The following is a 17,309-nucleotide window of genomic DNA, read 5'->3' on the forward strand; positions in this document are numbered from 1 at the left end:
GCAGGGAACTGGGCTCACAGTACCTCGTGCAATGTTTGTCCTGGCTGGCTGACACAGCATTTGGCTGGGAAGCATCAGAAGTGGGTTTGGTTTTTTGGAGAAAGTTTCATAGATTCATTGTTTCTCCAGGAAAGTGAGAAATCCTGCTGGGAAAAATAACAATCACCCAAAGTGAACAAGGAAAATGTGATGATTTTCTGCAAGAAAAAAAAGGGATTTATTTTCAGATCAAATATTTTGCTGTTGTTGCTGTACTTTTGGTGGCGAGAAAGCTTTATTTAGTCACCAACCCAATTTCCAGGGTGTTTCAAAAAAGACCTCTGGTTTGGCTGTCCCTCTTGCCTTTTCCCTCCTTTCACCATATGCTGATCTGACATTCCAATCCATCACAGAGCAAGGCTGTCAGATCCTCCCTCTGGAGTTCTTACTAAACACTCCTGAAAACAACCGCACAGCTCTATCGATCTTACAGCAAATAATTAAAAAAAAAAAAAAAAATAGGAATTGCAGCCAAGCCAACAAGATTCCAGGGGAGACCTTGCAAGTTTTTCTCTTTAATGTTCCAGTAACCTGGGTTATTAACAGCACTGATATCAGTATCACATCACTGATATATTGAGGTCAGCTCAAATTTGGGCCTGACAGAGGAGGAGTCAAACATCTGCAGGGAAAATTTCATGCTTGAGGTGGGAATGAATGTGTGCAATTCCATGGCCTGTGTTCTGCAGGAGATCACACAAGATGATCATAGTGCTGCCATCTGGCCTTGAAAATCTATGAATCTGCACGGAAATTCTCACTTGAACTTAGCTGACCTCTCTCCGAGCCCATCTGTAGATTGAATATTCCCATTAAAATGCAAGCCAGGCACACTTCACCAGCCTCAATCAGCTCCATTTGATGGAGCCACTGATGCTGGATTTTGGCAATGAAAAACCCAAGAAAACACAAGGGAAAAAAATGCAAGCATTTCTATCTATAAATGCAAACAGCAGAAAAAAACTATAAATTAACAGCCCCTACAGCCATCAGAACATTTTAGGGACTGCCACCCCAAGGAACTGCTGGCACTGAGTTCTGAAGAACAACCTGGATAACCCAGTGCTGATGTTTGCATGGGAAATATCCCAGGAATTAATTTGGCTGAGGTGGTAGAGGAAGGTTTGCACAGAAAGTGGTTGGGACCACAGGAAGCTCAGGAAGGGCAATCACACAGGTTTTAAGTGAGAAAAGTGTAAAGGAACACACAAGGGTAAAAATCTTCTGCTTCAAGTTGCAAAGATTTCTTTTTTTTCTGTAATAATTGTTCACCCAAGGCCTGGCTTGAAATCAGGAATTAAAAATCCAGCAGAATGGGGTTTTTAAAGAGTTGGAGTAGCAGAGTGAGGTGGAAATCCTCCTCCAAGGCTGGGCAGCTTCCTGGTGTAGGCTCCCCTCTCCTGGGGCCAACCAGACTTCCAAAAACTTCTCCTGTGTTTTACTCTTAATAACCTACAACTGACTACCCTGCAAAAATTTTGGAACAAATATTTTTGGTGGTTCTACAGGAACAGTGGGAGCCTGATCCGGATTTATTGCTGCCTATTTTGCATTTAGATGTAACTAAGAGTGAAGGGAAGGAAAAAAGGGAAAAACTGGGTATCAGCAGGAATTTTTATTCCTGAGGGTTGGGTTTGCTGGGGGGGAGGTTGCTTTTTAGTTTATTTGGTTTTTATAAATATATATTTTGGATCCAATGTTCTTCGTTCAGCTGGATCTCGGTCCCCATGAAAGCATCTTGTGTAGGATCAAATGTGGGCTATTTCCAGCAAGTTACTTGGGGAAATATATTCAGAAAGAGACTGGATCCTGCTGATGGAAAACAAAAACAAACAAAGAGACAGGCCAGGAAGGAGATCTGAAGAGAAGGAAGTAATGAAAGGAGCATTTGGGGCCCTGCTATTATTACACTGTGTCCATCCCCTTCTCCCTCACTCCCAGCACTGTGGGTTTTAATTGTCCCCTGAAGAAACAGTTCTGTGGAGAAACCCACAGGGAGCAAAGGCTCTGTCAGGGACAACCAAATTAATTTCTCTGTTGGAAGCATGATTGTGACTTCAAACCCCAGAACAATGTATTTTTAGCAGTTTGGACCATCTTTCTTTACAGCAACTCATGTCCTTTATCCTTTGGAGGCTGAGCCCTGGTAGCAAACACCTATTTAGGGACACCCCAGACGTGAGGATTGGGAGGTCTGGCTGCAACATTGCCTCAGCTTTGTCAAATCAGGACAAATCCCATTTGAATGCTTTGGAGGTGGCCCAACCAGCATGAAAAAGGAAGGGATTTCTGCTCATTCAAACCATGCCATCCCACTGTGCAAGGGGATAACAAGGCAGATTTTGCAGCAATAAGGCCCACTGAGGCCTGTTAGAGGCTGTGATGTAGCTGCCACCACCAGAAAATCCTTAACCAGCAGATTATTGGAGAGGATATCCAGAGGAATTCTCTCTCAGAGTTGTTAAATTCTGGCCCTGGACATCTTCTCGTGGCCACTGCCAGGGGAGGGACACGATGGCAGATGGTCTCAGGGCTGTCCCCCACTCTGCCCTGAGTGCTGCCACTGGGCCTGAGAGGGCTCACTGCTGCTCTGGCCCTTTTGGAGCAATAAAGCTTGGAAAAACACAAAAATCCCCCCCAGTGTTGTATATTAATATGTGTTCAGCAAAACAAAATCCTCTGAGAACTCCCTCCTCTCACAGCTGAATACAGAAAAGCACCAAAGAGGCAGAGGAGGCCTCACGTCTTCGGCCTCACTTCTTCAGCCTCACTGTCCCATATCAAGGATGTTCCTCTTAGATCAGGCAAACTTGCTCTTTTTCCAAAAAACTCCCTCATAAACCCTCACTTTTTACAGAAATTTCCCTGCAAAGGGCAAGGCCTGGCTCAGCCCTATGGACAAGGGTCCCCACCCCAAACTTTCCTGGGTTGCACAGCTGCTGAGCTCCCCAGAGGTGTTGGAGATCCCTTTCCCATGACATCAAAAGCCCCCAAACTGGTAAATGTCCAAATATTCTCTGGCAGAAAACTGCAGGAAGAGCTGTGAATATCCTTAGTGATACTTCCATCAAAAAAGAGCTGAAACCACCTTTCTTGTCAGAAGAAGTACCTGCACCTCTATAGGATTCTTTCTCATAAAAGATCCTTTCCCAAAAATATTAGAGAAAACACAGCAAGGCAAGTCCAGCTGCCTGGCATCTGAATCTATTTTCTTCTTAGTTCTATATATTTCTTAATTATGAACATGTTCTCCTTTGTACTGGATACGTGGGACTAATTAACATTTTCAACAGCATTTTAGATGCATCACACTGATTCCCAAAAGACCCTACATTTGTACCACACATTTTTCAAAAGCTGTTTTGTGCATGTTCTGTTTATTCTACTTTAAATTGTATTCTCAAAAAAAAAAAAAAAAAAATGAAATCCCTCACAAAAATGAGGGGAAAAATAATCCTTCACGCCCTCCTTCACGCCCTCAGCTTTTGCTGAATTGTCCAGTGCAATTTGTGAAGTCAGAGAACAAAGTTTGGCTTTGCCTGTCACCCACATGTCTAAAAAGCTCTTATGTTTAAAACAATATCAGCGACTTCAGGGCACTCAGAAAATCACAATTCCTGACAAAAGTTTCTGTTTGGTTGGCACAAACCTATTAACTGTGCTGAAAAGAGTGACAGTAATTGCAACTGGCTAAGGGTTGATAAGAAAACTCGGGCTGCTAATTTGAAAGAAAATTTACAGACTGGCAAAGCCGTGTCAGACAAGGGAACCAAAGATAGCTGCACTTGGTGGGTTTTAATTCAAGGCAAAAAAAAAGAGGAATTAATTCATAATATTTGTATTCTAACAAGAGACTTTTTTCAAAGTGATAACTTTATCACCTTTTGTATCTCAGTCCATCAAAGTCTGCTCACAGAAAAATGACCTTTGCCACAGACCAAACCTGACCCTTCTTGCTCAGTTATAAAATAAACATAAATAGAGGACAGCAGATCTGACCTAGTAACACTGGCAGAGATTTTGTGCTGCAGGCCCTGAAGCTGTGGCTCATAAAAGAATTGAGGTTTGCGATTCAAGAGAGAGAAGAACTGAACTCTGCAAACAGAAAATAAAACTCTCCTCCTTGGCCTCAGGGGGTTCAAGCAGGAGAAGGCACCAAGTCTCCCCTCCCACCAGGGCTGGCAGAGCTTCACTGCTTAAATTAACCAAAAATAAATAAAATCTCAAGTCTATAAAGCTGCAATTGCCTTCAGGTGAGGTTTTGGATCACCCTGGAATGGGATGTCCTTTCTCAGCCTCTCCATGTCCACACAGTCTCCCCCATCATCACCATCTCATCCCTTTTCTCTTGTGCCCTTCTCCTGCGGCTCAAAAACTTCCTGAGGGCAGGGAAGGCTCCACTGTGGACTCCCCTGGTTTGTAGGATTAAATTAAAGCATCTGTGGCTCCTCTGTAATGGGATTACCAGTGTTCTTTTATCTGAGTTTCAAAGCAGCTCAGCAGAGTGACCTTTCCTCAAGTATTTCCCTCTGATTCTTTCTGATCTGCATTTTTTTTTTCTTTGTTAGAGGAAGAACTAAAAGATACAGCAGAAACCCCTGGATGTGGCAGGGGTTTCTGGATTCCTGACAGTGTCCAAGGCCAGGTGGAACACAGGGACAGTGGAAGGTGTCCCTGCCCTTGGCAGGGGTGGCACTGGATGGGCTTTAAATTCCCTTCCAACCCAAACAATTCTGGGATTCTAAATCCCTGTAGGTGACCACAGCACAGGAGAGCTGCAGCTCCTATAAAATCTTCTGGAAATTTCTGGGAGTTATCTCTGCCATGAATATGAAACACAGCCTCTGCTTATCCTTGACCAGACACAACTCTGCATTTTAATGCTCCCGGAGCGTTCGGTGGCTCGCGGAGAAGAGCACTTTTGTAATAAGGTTTGATAAAACATCACCCTTGGGAGAGCTCGTACATAAACACCTCCAAAGAGTTATGCAAGCCTAGCGTGCAGCTCTCATGACAACACATCCATCCAGCATCAACCTAGGGCTTAAAAAGGTTCCACCTCTGCATAGCAATGAGCTTTTCCTCGGAGTAATCCTCGCTCTCAACCAGGAAAGCAAAGGGAAGCACAGAAGGGCCCCTCCCTCTCCTAAATCTTGACTTGAAATTATTGTTTTTGGGATGAGGATTAAAGCCAGGAGTTTTGCCAGCAATAGCAAACACGTTGTTTGCACAAGAATCGCCTCCCCCAAAAGCCAGCTCGGTGTCATCTCAGATTTTTATGATGCCAGCTGACAGCCAGGGTTTCTAAGGAAACACCGATATTGGGGGAGCTGCAAGGAGAGAAAGAAAAGGACAGAACCTAAAAATAAGTGTCACACGCCTCTTCCAGACATGAGAACCACCTGATAAAGAAATTGTAAACATCTTGGGACGGTAACATTTCTAAGACACCCACAAGGCTCCACCCAAGCAGGATCATCTTGCACGGAACAATATTTTGCTCAGAGGGAGTTCTGCTTTTGAAATCACCTTCTTTTAAATATATTTAAATATGCTGACTGCATTATTTCTGAAATTATCTAGAATAAATGGGATCATTTTTCTTCTGGGACAGTGCAGCTCCCATTAGGACTTGGAAGTTTTAAGTGTTTAAGAATTTCTTGATTTTGAGTATCGATGGTTTTCATGCTGGAAGTATAATCTGGTTTTCTTTAATTAAACTGGAATGGGTTTGGGGAGCAAAAAGAATACCCCTCTCCTGGAGCATTGACGGGCCATGCTGGAATCAGACATCCAGAACACTCCAACCTGCACTAAAAATTCCAAAAGAAATGATACTTCAGCACAGCAAGTTAAACACTTTTTAGGTCAAGCTCTGGAAGCAAAATATCCTCAGAATATTTTTGGAATGGCCAAACCCTCCAATTTTTCAAAATGTCATTGTTTGTCCAATTAACCCAGGAAATCTCCTCTCAGAGGGGGATGATCAGAGAGATTTCTTCATTTCTGCTGAAATGAGAGCTGTGCTCTAAAAAGGGGCTCCAGCCGGGTCTGTAACAACACCAAAGACAAATTCCTGCTGAAATAACTTTGACACAAAGCTCACTAGAAGCACTTAAGTATTTCACCATCCCTCCCAATTACGTGGGCAACCACAACCAGCGCACAGTTACGAGATGATTTCACTGAATGTGACTACTGGGCTTTAGGCTATGCATAAATATTCAAGGTTTTACTCCCAGACAGTCACTAATGAACTCCATGTACACATCAGGAGAGAAATATTTGTAGAACTGAAGTCAGAATGTTTCAGTGGGTTTTTAGAAACAGCAGCCAGACAGATATTTGGGGGTATAACTTTGATGTTTTGTGCTGTTAGTGTTTAGGCTGAGATGCAGAGGACGTTGGTCTTTAACCCTTCACTCTGAGCACCATGATTTACCCTGAAATCTCTCTCTGCATCGGGGTTCCAATAATTCTTGTGCTGGTATTTCAGGTTTCCCAGAGCAGCTGTGGCTGCCCCTGGGTCCCTGGAAGTGCCCAAGGCCAGGTTGGACAGGGCTTGGAGCACCCTGAGGAAGAGGAAGATGTCCCTGCCATGGAAGGAGTGGGATGGGGTGAAGTTTAAGGTCTCCTCCAACCCAAACCATTCTGGATTCTGTGAAATCAGAGAGGAAAAGCCTGTGGAATCACCAAATGTTATTCTCAGAGGAGTACAGGGATCTACCCCAAGGAGCTGCTGTAGGGAGGAGATTGGTGGCTCCTTTTCCCAGCCTGCCTGCCCTGCCTGCCTTTCTGACTTTATTCAGGCTCTTCCACCAGGCTGGAAGAGTGTTCTAACATGTGGAAACTCATTTGTAAGTGCTCCCATGGATCGTGTGCAATGAAAGGACTCATCTGCTGTCTGAGGCAGGTTAAAGCTTTACAAATCCGAGCAGACATTACCTTGGCTCCCCCTGCTCCTGTCTGGAACAGCTCCAGCTGGAGCCCAGAGATGGGTTTCAATTAGCAGCACACACTCAGCTGAAATGGAAAGCAGGATAAAAAAGCCCCCCTTGCTTTTTGTCTCTCTCATTACAGCCAGAACCACACAAATTGATTTGTGCCGTCCCCGAGTTTGGGCTTTTCCAGGTTTGATTCATTATGATAAAGCAACAGAAAATAAATCTTCATGCCTGATTTAGCAGGTGGGCAGGGCAGCTCCCTCTGAGCCTGACTAGCCACCCTGAACTTTGAAATGCTGGATTCCCATCACCATTCCCCTCCTTCCAGGCTGCTGAGGATGCAGGAGGGGAGAATCTCCAGTCCACCCCACCACAGAACGCTCCAAAGGCCGAGGAGATGGAGTGGCTGCCATTTGAAATGTGATTATGGCGGATTAAACTCTTCATTTCTGTGACAAAATCTTAATAAGGGCTGGAAACTACTCTGAGGAAGTTTAGAAATATCTGCAATTGCTCAGGGATTCTTGGCGAATAAAAAGGGGAGGAGAAAACATGAGAGGGTGAAAAAGAGGAAAGTTTTCACTCATGTTATGAAGCACTCACCAGATTTCCAAACCTTCTCCAGGACACTCCTTCCAGGGACGTTCTGGGACCTTGGGCAGCAAACAGGACAAGTTCCACAGCAGTTCATGTCAATTCCTCTTGGTTCCAGGAGCGCCTTCGGCCTCTCATGGTGCTCCTCACTTCATAGAATCGTTAACTCTAAGATCATCAATTCCAATCATTAATCATGAGACTCTTCATTAGGAACCCAGAATGCCTTTAAAATTAAAATACAGTAGACCAATAAATATGAAATCTTGCCCTAATTTCTAAATAACCTTTTTTTTTTTTTGTAATTGATGTACATATTTCACTTTAAATTCTAAAATTTAAAATTTCCCAGTTACCATTCTAAAGATTTTTCCCACTATTTAATTCTAAATAATGGGAAAAATCTCTAGAATGGTAACTGGGAAATTTTAGAATTAGAATTCACATTCTCTTCTCCCTTCTCATTTTCCTGGTAAATTTTTTGCATATCTCCAGGTCTGCAAAATTCCCTTCCATGTTTCTCCACACAAAATGAGAAATATGACTCCTTTTATCTCTGAGCACATTTCCCAGTGGAGCAGTTTCAGCTCCAGGCTCAGCTCGCTGGCCACAGTGCCTGCAAATTGATTTATTCCTCATAATGGTCAAACTTTGTCATCCAAATGCTGGGAAACGCCGTAATTCAATCTTTGCATGTCCTTTAACTTTCTTTTATCTCTCTGGCTGTTTTAACAACTGCTAAAATGTTCAAGGCAAGCTTTTATGTATTTATGAAGCAGCCAAAAGCAAGGCAAGAGATTAGAAGGAAGCTGGATGTGTTACTTAAAGCAGCAGATATGAAAAACAATATTTTTATTTGAGTTTTGAAGATTAACAATGAAGCAGCAACAGAATCCCTCAAAATATCACTAAAAAAAACCCTTTGGTTAAAACCGTGGTCCAACTAAAGGCTTTAAAACCCCAAAAAAATCAGTGTTTATTTCTCTTTTATCTGTCTAATAAGTTGAATTTGGGAGTTTTTTTGTCCTTATACAAATGTATTAGTGCATGGATGTAACAAATACATAAATTTCTTGCCCATCTGTGCTGCAGATTTCCAAATGCACAGGGACAGACATCCCTGACCTGTACATGCTCAACAAAATCCCTCTTTTTAACTGTAAAATGTTGCTAAGCATTTGTTCATGTTTTATGGAACACACCAACTTGTCTTGCACTTTTTTCTATTCCCAGCTCTCCTCACTTATATTTATTTAATGTTCTGCTCTCCACTTGTGGCTTCGTTTCTTCCACTGAAAATCATATTCAGCAAAACCTGCTTTTCTTGAAGCTTTGTCATTATTTCCTGAATTTTAAGATCACTAATCAACTTCTCCACTTTGATTCTGACTTTTAGACCTCAAGTTTTAATCTGTCATTCCCCTGCCTTATAGGGGTGATAATGTCTGGTTTTATAGGTTTTTTTTTTGTTATGTTGTCATGGAAAAACTTTTTTTACTGAGATTTAAGAAGGGAATGGATTTGGTATTGTTGGCTTGAATAAAATATAAATTCCTATTTCTGTTTTCATTTAGTATAGTTTTACTGTCTGAACCAGCTATTGGAATATCTATATTTTCCACACACAAGTAATTATATTATAATTTAACACACAGACTTTACTAAGTAAGATCCACTCCCAAAGAGTCCAAGTGTAATTTCTCTTGTTTATTCCCTTCTGAAAAATATCAGATTACCAAAAAGACCATCTGGATTGATTCTGGGCTTTCATTATTTAATTAGGCTTTAGTGACAGGGATAGAGGTTTCAGAAGCACTTCAGGACAAATTATATTTCATAAATTATTTTCCTGAATAGGGACTTTTAGTCTGGGCTCGAGACAGGGCCTAACTTAAGGGTATAAGCTCAGTTTTGATTCATTCAGTAGCACCTCTGTGAGAGGAATATTAGAGCAGCCTTAAAGCATCTAAGTGTTCCAGGGCAGAGATGTTTATTAGGGATTTCATAGCCCATCCTTCAAACCAGACCTTAACCAAATTCCCCAAGCTGACAGAAATAATAAAGTTCCAGGGATTCTTACTGAAACACTTTAATATCTAAAGATGAGCCTACCTCTCCTTTCTAAGATCATTTCAGTAAATTAGTATTGAGTTATACAACCTAATGAGGGAAATTAATTTCCTTAAATTACCTTCCGTGAGTGAAAACAGGCATAAGGAATATAATCAGATTTTTTTTCTTTTTTTTCAGAGGAAAGAACCACAGTGAACGGAACAAACTGGGATGTCTGGGATGGAAAAGCACTTCATTTTCCTTCCAAAACAATTTTACATAATAATTCTATTTTTATCCTCCCTCTGACTTCTATCCAATCTCTCTCCACTTCAAAAAGATCTGATGATTGCTTTTTAGCAATAAGATAAAGATAAAGCTTTTTAGTTTCTTAGATATCAATTGCACACAACCAACAGTAAATCTAAATATTACCTATTTATGATTTCTTCCAGGATCTTTGACTTTCCTCAGAAATATTTCTTCAGATAGGAACTTTCAATATAAATAAAGTGGGACAGATTTTACTCCTTCTGTATTATTAACAACTCTTCCAAAAGTGCAGTTTTCTGGTTTTATTTTAGGAGGCATCTCCAAATCCAGGCTTAAGCATTAATATTAACAGCCAGAATATGACCCCGTTGCATTCAATTCCTGAAGCATGCTTCTGTGAATTCATGAAAAGAGATTTTATGGTTTTGAGAGAAAAGAGACAGTTTGAAATTATAAAAAAAAAAAGAAAAAAAAAGAAAAAAAAAGCAAACAATGACAACAACAATGCCCCAAAATCCAAATAAAGCAACCCCAACACCCAGCGGAATGTCTTTCCTACTGGACAAGTCTGTCCTGACAACTTCTTTCCCGACAAAGAATGGGAAGTGCTGTGGGATGGATGCCATGCTGGCCATCCCTCCATGGAGATGGATCAGCTCAGCTCCTCTGGACTCTCCTCTGCCCCAAAGGACATCCCAGATTTCTCAGGTCACCATGGAATCGCCTTCCATAGACTGAGATGTTCCAATCTCATCGGGGCAGGGATGGGGCAGCCACAGCTCCTCTGGGCACCCCCTGTGCCGGGCTCCCACCACCCTCACAGGGAAGAATTCCCTCCCGGTGTCCCATGTGAACCTCCCCTCTGTCAGCACGAGGCCATCCCCGTGTCCTGGCACCCCAGGTCCCACAGAGCTCCAGGGAGGGTGGGGAGGGCCACAGCTCCCAGCATTCCTGGAAGGACACGGCAGTCCTGAGTCACAGACACATTTTATGAAAAATCCTTTCCTTAGGATCTTTTCTCCTGAGAAGCTGAGAGGCCTCAGGAACAAAATGTAAGCAATGGTTATCTGCTGCTGTGGAATGCAACAGGTGCATCTGGGATTGGTCTCATGTGGTTGTTTCTAATTAATGGCCAATCACTGCCCAGCTGGCTCAGACTCTCTGGTCAGTCACAAGATTTTATTATCATTCCATTCCTTTCTAATCCTTGCTCACCTTCTGATGAAATCCTTTCTTCTATTCTTTTAGTATAGTTTTAATATATCATTTTCTTCTAATATAATATATATAATAAAATAATAAATCAGCCTTCTGAGACATGGAGTCAACATTCTCCTCTCTTCCCTCGTCCTGGGACCCCTGTGAGCACCACCACAGCCCTGGAGCCTCATTCCATGGGTTTTAGCAGCTCAGCAAAGACCTCAGGCAGTGCAATCCCTGCTCCTTCCTGGGGAAGCCTGCCAGCTGTGTTTCCAGGCCAATTATTGCTTCCACAAAGCGCTCTAAATCTGTCAGCAAGCACAAGTGTGAAGTGCAGAATGAAAACACAGTGAGGATTGCGAGCCACTTGTAACGAGAGGAGTTTCTTCTTGCAGAGGGAGCACTGAGAGTTGGCTTCCCAACAGCAGCACCGCTGCCAAACTCAGGTGTTAAATGCTATTAACACACACCAATATGTTTGTACTCTTTTTTTTTTTTTTAATTGGAAAATAGATGTTTATTCTCTGACATCTGTGGGACAAATGCTTTGCAAGCTACTGTGGGAAATCCAGGAAGGTTCCAAGGATTTCTCCCTGGGAGTATGAGGAAAGGGAGATAATGCATTTTATCTACAGGAGTTGCCGTGGATATGGACGCATTTTCATAAAATAAAAGTAAATTAATGAAAGAGTTGCAATGATTTTCCCAAATGCACAAATCCCCACATCTTCTCACATCTTCAGCATTATTGCTGGGTATGGAATTATGGAATTGTTTAGGCTGGGAAAGGCCTCCAGGATCATGGAGTCCAACCTGTGACTGATCCCAGAGCACTGAGTGCCACGTCCAGGCATTCCTTGGACATCTCCAGGGATGGAGACTGCAACCCCCCCTTCCAATGCCTGACCACCCTTTCCATGAATAAATCCTTCCTGATCTCCAGCCTGAAGCCTCCCCTGGCACAGCTTGGGGCCGTCTTCTCTTATCTTGCCAATACTGAGTTGCTTTGCTGAAAGGTGGGAAAGCTTCTTCGTTTGGATTCTTCATGTGAGGAATCTCCCATGTCAAAGCTTCTCATCCAAGGTGATTTCTTCTCCTCAGACCTGTGATTAAAGGCTGAAGTGTGATGTCACCCCCAGAGCTGCTCAAACACTGCAGGTGCTTTGGCTGGGCTCCTCAGGAGAGACTGATTTCCATCTGAAGCTGCCAGGTTTAGCTCTCCTACAAAACCAGCCCTGACCCAGGCTGAAAGCTCTCCCAGACTGTCAATATTCTCAATATTCCCCACATTCTGGCTCCAGGCTCAGTCTCAGGGCCGGGTGCTCACCCCCAGTGGCTGGAGAGCTGCAATTGCCAAAGATTTGCTTGGAGACCCCTCAGGAACCTCCTGTTTCATGGGGTGCAACTTGGGAAGATGCTGTGTGGGAAAAGGAGACACGATTTTATAATCAGCTGAAAAAAAACGACAGGATTGATGGTGACTGTCAAGCTAATTATGGAATGAATCATGTCTGGCTCTGCAGTTATTAGTCAAAGTAATTCATTATTTGCTTAAAAATAACATTAAAATTTAACCAATAAAACCATTTATTGATGGCTGGTCTGACTTTTTTTTTTCCTTTCCCTTGTCTAAATGTCATCCTGGTTAAGAAAACCTGAAAGAAAAAGTCATTAAATCATCTTAGTCATAAAAAATCCATCTTTCATCATTTAAATAAATAGAAAAGTGAGACATTATCTGACAGACATTTGGGCTTATCAGTTATGCAATGAAATATTAGAGGTTTTCTGCAAGGGACTCACAATTAAATAAAACATTATTTTTACAAAAATATTGTCATGATTTAAAGGTAAATAACATAAATAAAGGTAAATAAATATCTGGAAATGTGAACTCTCCCCATGTTTTTTTCCATTTCCATACCTCAGCCTTCTCTCTCTATCCCAGTAACAATTCCTACCCAGACAAAAGTTCCTGGATTTTTTTCCTGTTGAACTGCCTTGGTTGTTTGGTAATTTCTGCCTTTCCTGAAGAAGTGAGCAGGATTCCAGGGCACCTGGCATGGGACACAGGAGGGTGACCCCATCTGCGCACCCAATCCCCCAAAACTTGCACCTATTGCTGTGTCTCACCTTGGCTTCTCCTCAACAAATCTGCCAGGATCCTGAACAAAACATCTGGATTTGGAGTAGGGTGGAGAAAATAACAGAAGGGGAAGCCAGAAAAACAATGAGAAAGGCAATCAGAAAGTTTGGCATTCCTTCCAGCCTGGATCTATCAGGATTTGCGGTGCAGTATTGATTATGGCAGTGTCCTGAAACACAAGCTTAGGAAGAGAAACAGATTTTTTTGCTCCAAAGTTAAACTGGGAAAATAAACCAGAAGAGAAGAACAAAACCCAGGCAGGTGCATGGTGGCCCAGAAGATTCCGGTTTCAGGGCTGGAGCTCGGTGTGGTTGGATGGATTTTGGCTCCATTTTCACTCGCCCGACCGATGCCTTTACGCAGGAACGAGCAGAGCTCTTCGATTGCTCCTCAGAAAATAAATAAACTCTGCCTCCAAATGAGTTAAATGGCTTGAAAACTGAGCTCCTCAGATTTTATTAGGGCTTGAAGAGCTCCAGGTGTTCCTAAGCCGAAATCAATGGGAAGATTAGCTGCAGGAGTCTGCCAGGAGATTAGGGACAAGGCGGGCATCGAACGGGGGCCGATGGATCCAGAGCCTGAGCACTGTCCCTCGGGATGGGAATGAGCTGCACAGGAGCTCCTTCCCACCTTCCACCCACCTGGAATTCCACACTGAGCACCACCAGCCACCCACGGCACAGGGCTGGAATGAGATGAACTTTAAGGTCCCCTCAAACCCCAATTTTTCCATGGTTCTGCAGGAGAAATTCATTATTCTAAAGCTTTTTCATTAGGGATCCCTTTGTCACACTCCAGATCATTTAAACCTGATAAATTTCCTAAGAACTTCACAAAATCTTATCACAAATCCCAGACAAAATCTTATCACAAACCTGCAAATCCTTGGGTTTGAAGGAACTTAAATCCCACCCAGTTCCACCCCTGCCGTGGGACCTCCCACAGACCAGGCTGCTCCAAGCCCCGTCCATCCTGGCCTCAAACACTTTCAGCAGGATTTCCAAAAATATAATTCCTGACAAAATCCATTGAGGAATACCTTTGCCAAGGCTCCATTTTCACCCTTGCTGTAGCTTTGGGCAGGAGCAAACCTGCAGCCTCTACACCTCTGTCTCCCTAAGGGGATTTTTGTGCACCTCCATTGAAATACTTCTACAATTCCCACAAGAAATTCAATTACAATTCCCACGGATAGCAGAAGTTACAGCCTGCCATTCCATTTGATTTAATATTGATATTTTTCCTTTGCTTGCGTGTCAGTCAATGCCCCACATTAGGATGCAAAACTCCCTGAGCATTTTTAGCAATGTAACAGCTTTTTGATGTATTTTTCAGCACATTACAAGTCTCGTATTTTCAGATGAAATTGAATTTTTGCCTGTTTTTAATGATCTCATTAATGGCTTGTCAGGTATCTGTGTTTCCACCAGCAGTTTTGCACCTCTCCAGTCCCATCATCCCAGACATTTCCTGTTGATATTGTTTTGTGAAGGCTAATGAGGCTTCACCTCGGAGCAGGAACGATGTGATTCCACACAAACTGAGAAGAGCTTGAGCTGACAGATTTGGATGCAGCAGGAAGATGCTGAAAATGGTTATTTGTAAATGTGTCTGAACATTGTGTGAAAGGAGTTAAAGCTTCTGTGCTGGCTTTTCCCTCTCTTTCAGGGTCACTTCAGCTGCATCACTGCTGTCCTGGACCTCGGCCTCTCCAGCAGAGATTAAATTCAAATATTCATACAGCAACAATTAAACTCAAAAAATTAAAAACATCATTTTAAAGCCAGTTCCATGTGAAAATGAATCTTTAAAACTTAATATAAGTTTTGACTTAATATAAAGAAAAAATGTCAATCTGTTCTTTCTCCCCATGATTAGACACATTTAAAATAAAATATAAGAAATTCATTAATCATTTCTGCATACTCATAAAGCATTTATCTGCTTGTAAAATGTAACAGAACTGCACCTTTGTTTTATCTTTGTTTTATCTAGAAATTCACACAAGGAATTTCTAAGATGATTTCAAAAAATACTTTGCATTAGATAAAAGGAAATAAATAAAACCAACTTACTGTCAGTGAAATCAGTTTGTGCTTATAGTAACCATCAACATTACTGTAAAGAATTCTAGGTAAAGTCAAGATTTCAAATTAAATTCCAGAGATGGCACAGCCTGACCCATGTAAGGCTCCTGGACAAGTATCCTTGCATTATCCACGGGTTATTTCACCAACACCCTCATGTTCAGTCTATGATCAGACTATAATTTAATCATGATTCAAAGATAAAATATTTGAAAAAACCTCAAACTTCTTCCTGCAATGATGGACTCCAGAAAAAAAAAAAAAAAAAGGCATTTTGGAGCTGTATCATCTGTGGGCACTCACAGCATCCCTGCTTTTATCAAACATCTGAGATGTGGAATTTTGTGACAAGAACCCTCCACTGTGGGGAGTGTAAAAGTGAAGCATCTCCACAGCAATATTCCAAGGAAGGATTTCTGTTCACCCATCAAGGATCTGAGAACTCCCCAAATTAACTCCTCAAAGCAATGTGCCCTGTCAGGGCTCTGCTTTGTTTTCAGCATTTAAAACAATGTCCCAAGGTTTTGTTTGAAGGATTCACACTTCCAAAGGGAGCAGCTCTGCTCCTGTGCCTCCCCCAGAATTCCACAGACATCAAAGGCAAGGTGGCTTTGTTCAGAATGGAGGTGTTTTCACAGGGTTAAAGAGAGAGAACAAACTCCTCGTGTGCTGATCCTCTCCAAAGATTTCATCCACTCTGAAGATAACACTTAAAAAAGGAAGGAATAACAAGATGGAAAAGGAACATTCAGCACCCTTCTTCAATGGCTTCTCTGAAACATTATGGTGGCCATATCCCCATAGATCCATACGGAAATTCAAACATCCCAATCCTAAAAATTGGAGCCTGACATGGCTCCTTCTCCAACACAGCTCCATCCCTCATGCAGTTCCATCCCTGCTCCATCCCCATCCCTGTCCCTGCCCCATCCCTCATGCAGTTCCATCTCTGACTCGGCTCCATTCCTGTCATGGCCCCCTCCCTGCCCCTGCCCCATCCCTGCCCCTGAGCCATCCCTGCCCCATCCCTGCCCCATCCCTGTCCCTGAGCCATCCCTGTCCCTGCTCCATCCCTGTCCCTGCTCCATCCCTGTCCCTACCCGTGTCCCTGCTCCATCCCTGTCCCTGCCCCATCCCTGTCCCTGCCCCATCCCTGCCCCTGAGCCATCCCTGCTCCATCCCGGTCCCATCCCATCCCTGTCCCTGCCCCATCCCTGCCCCTGAGCCATCCCTGCCCCATCCCTGTCCCTGAGCCATCCCTGTCCCTGCTCCATCCCTGTCCCAGCCCCATCCCTGTCCCTGAGCCATCCCTGCTCCATCCCATCCCTGTCCCTGTCCCATCCCTGTCCCATTCCCATCCCTGTCCCTGCTCCATCCCTATCCCTGCCCCATCCCTGTCCCTGCTCCATCCCTGTCCCAGCCCCATCCCCGTCCCTGCCCCATCCCTGCTCCATCCCATCCCTGTCCCAGCCCCATCCCTGTCCCAGCCCCATCCCTGTCCCAGCCCCATCCCTGTCCCATCCCATCCCCGTCCTGCCCCATCCCTGCCCCATCCCTGCCCCATCCCTGTCCCTGCCCCATCCCTGCTCCATCCCATCCCTGTCCCAGCCCCATCCCTGTCCCAGCCCCATCCCTGTCCCTGCCCCATCCCTGTCCCTGCCCCATCCCTGTCCCAGCCCCATCCCTGTCCCTGCCCCATCCCTGTCCCAGCCCCATCCCTGCTGGCTGAGGATTGTTTTCCCCTCTCCAAGGCCCTCTCTCTGCTGCAGTGCCCTACTTTCCTCTTCTGCTTTGCTAAAGTTTAGATAAAAAACCCACCCAGCCAAAACCCCCAAGTGCCTCAGCAACAAACCCATGAACAAAGCAGCAAGTGACTACTCTTTAATACGGGATTGAATGTTCTTAAGCAGTTCTGGAAAATAAATAAGACTCAAATCCTGTAATTCATTCTTCTGTATCTGAGGCAGTACAATG

The 17,309-nt window shown here is 43.5% G+C and overlaps 1 long non-coding RNA gene across 1 annotated transcript in view; it reads right to left on the bottom strand.

Moving 5' to 3' along the window:
• The window catches only part of LOC143694904 (uncharacterized), a 70,154-nt gene that overhangs the window by 13,004 nt on the left and 39,841 nt on the right, over window positions 1–17,309 (bottom strand). Inside the window, exons 11-15 of the long non-coding RNA XR_013183713.1 lie at window positions 15,324–16,044; window positions 11,916–12,554; window positions 10,065–10,296; window positions 7,587–7,803; window positions 24–143 (exon numbers count right to left, since the gene is read on the bottom strand). This is a non-coding gene — a long non-coding RNA (uncharacterized LOC143694904). The remainder of the gene's footprint in view (window positions 1–23; window positions 144–7,586; window positions 7,804–10,064; window positions 10,297–11,915; window positions 12,555–15,323; window positions 16,045–17,309) is intronic.

This window comes from Agelaius phoeniceus, chromosome 10 (genome assembly GCF_051311805.1).
Source record: "Agelaius phoeniceus isolate bAgePho1 chromosome 10, bAgePho1.hap1, whole genome shotgun sequence".
Lineage (NCBI taxonomy): Eukaryota > Metazoa > Chordata > Aves > Passeriformes > Icteridae > Agelaius > Agelaius phoeniceus.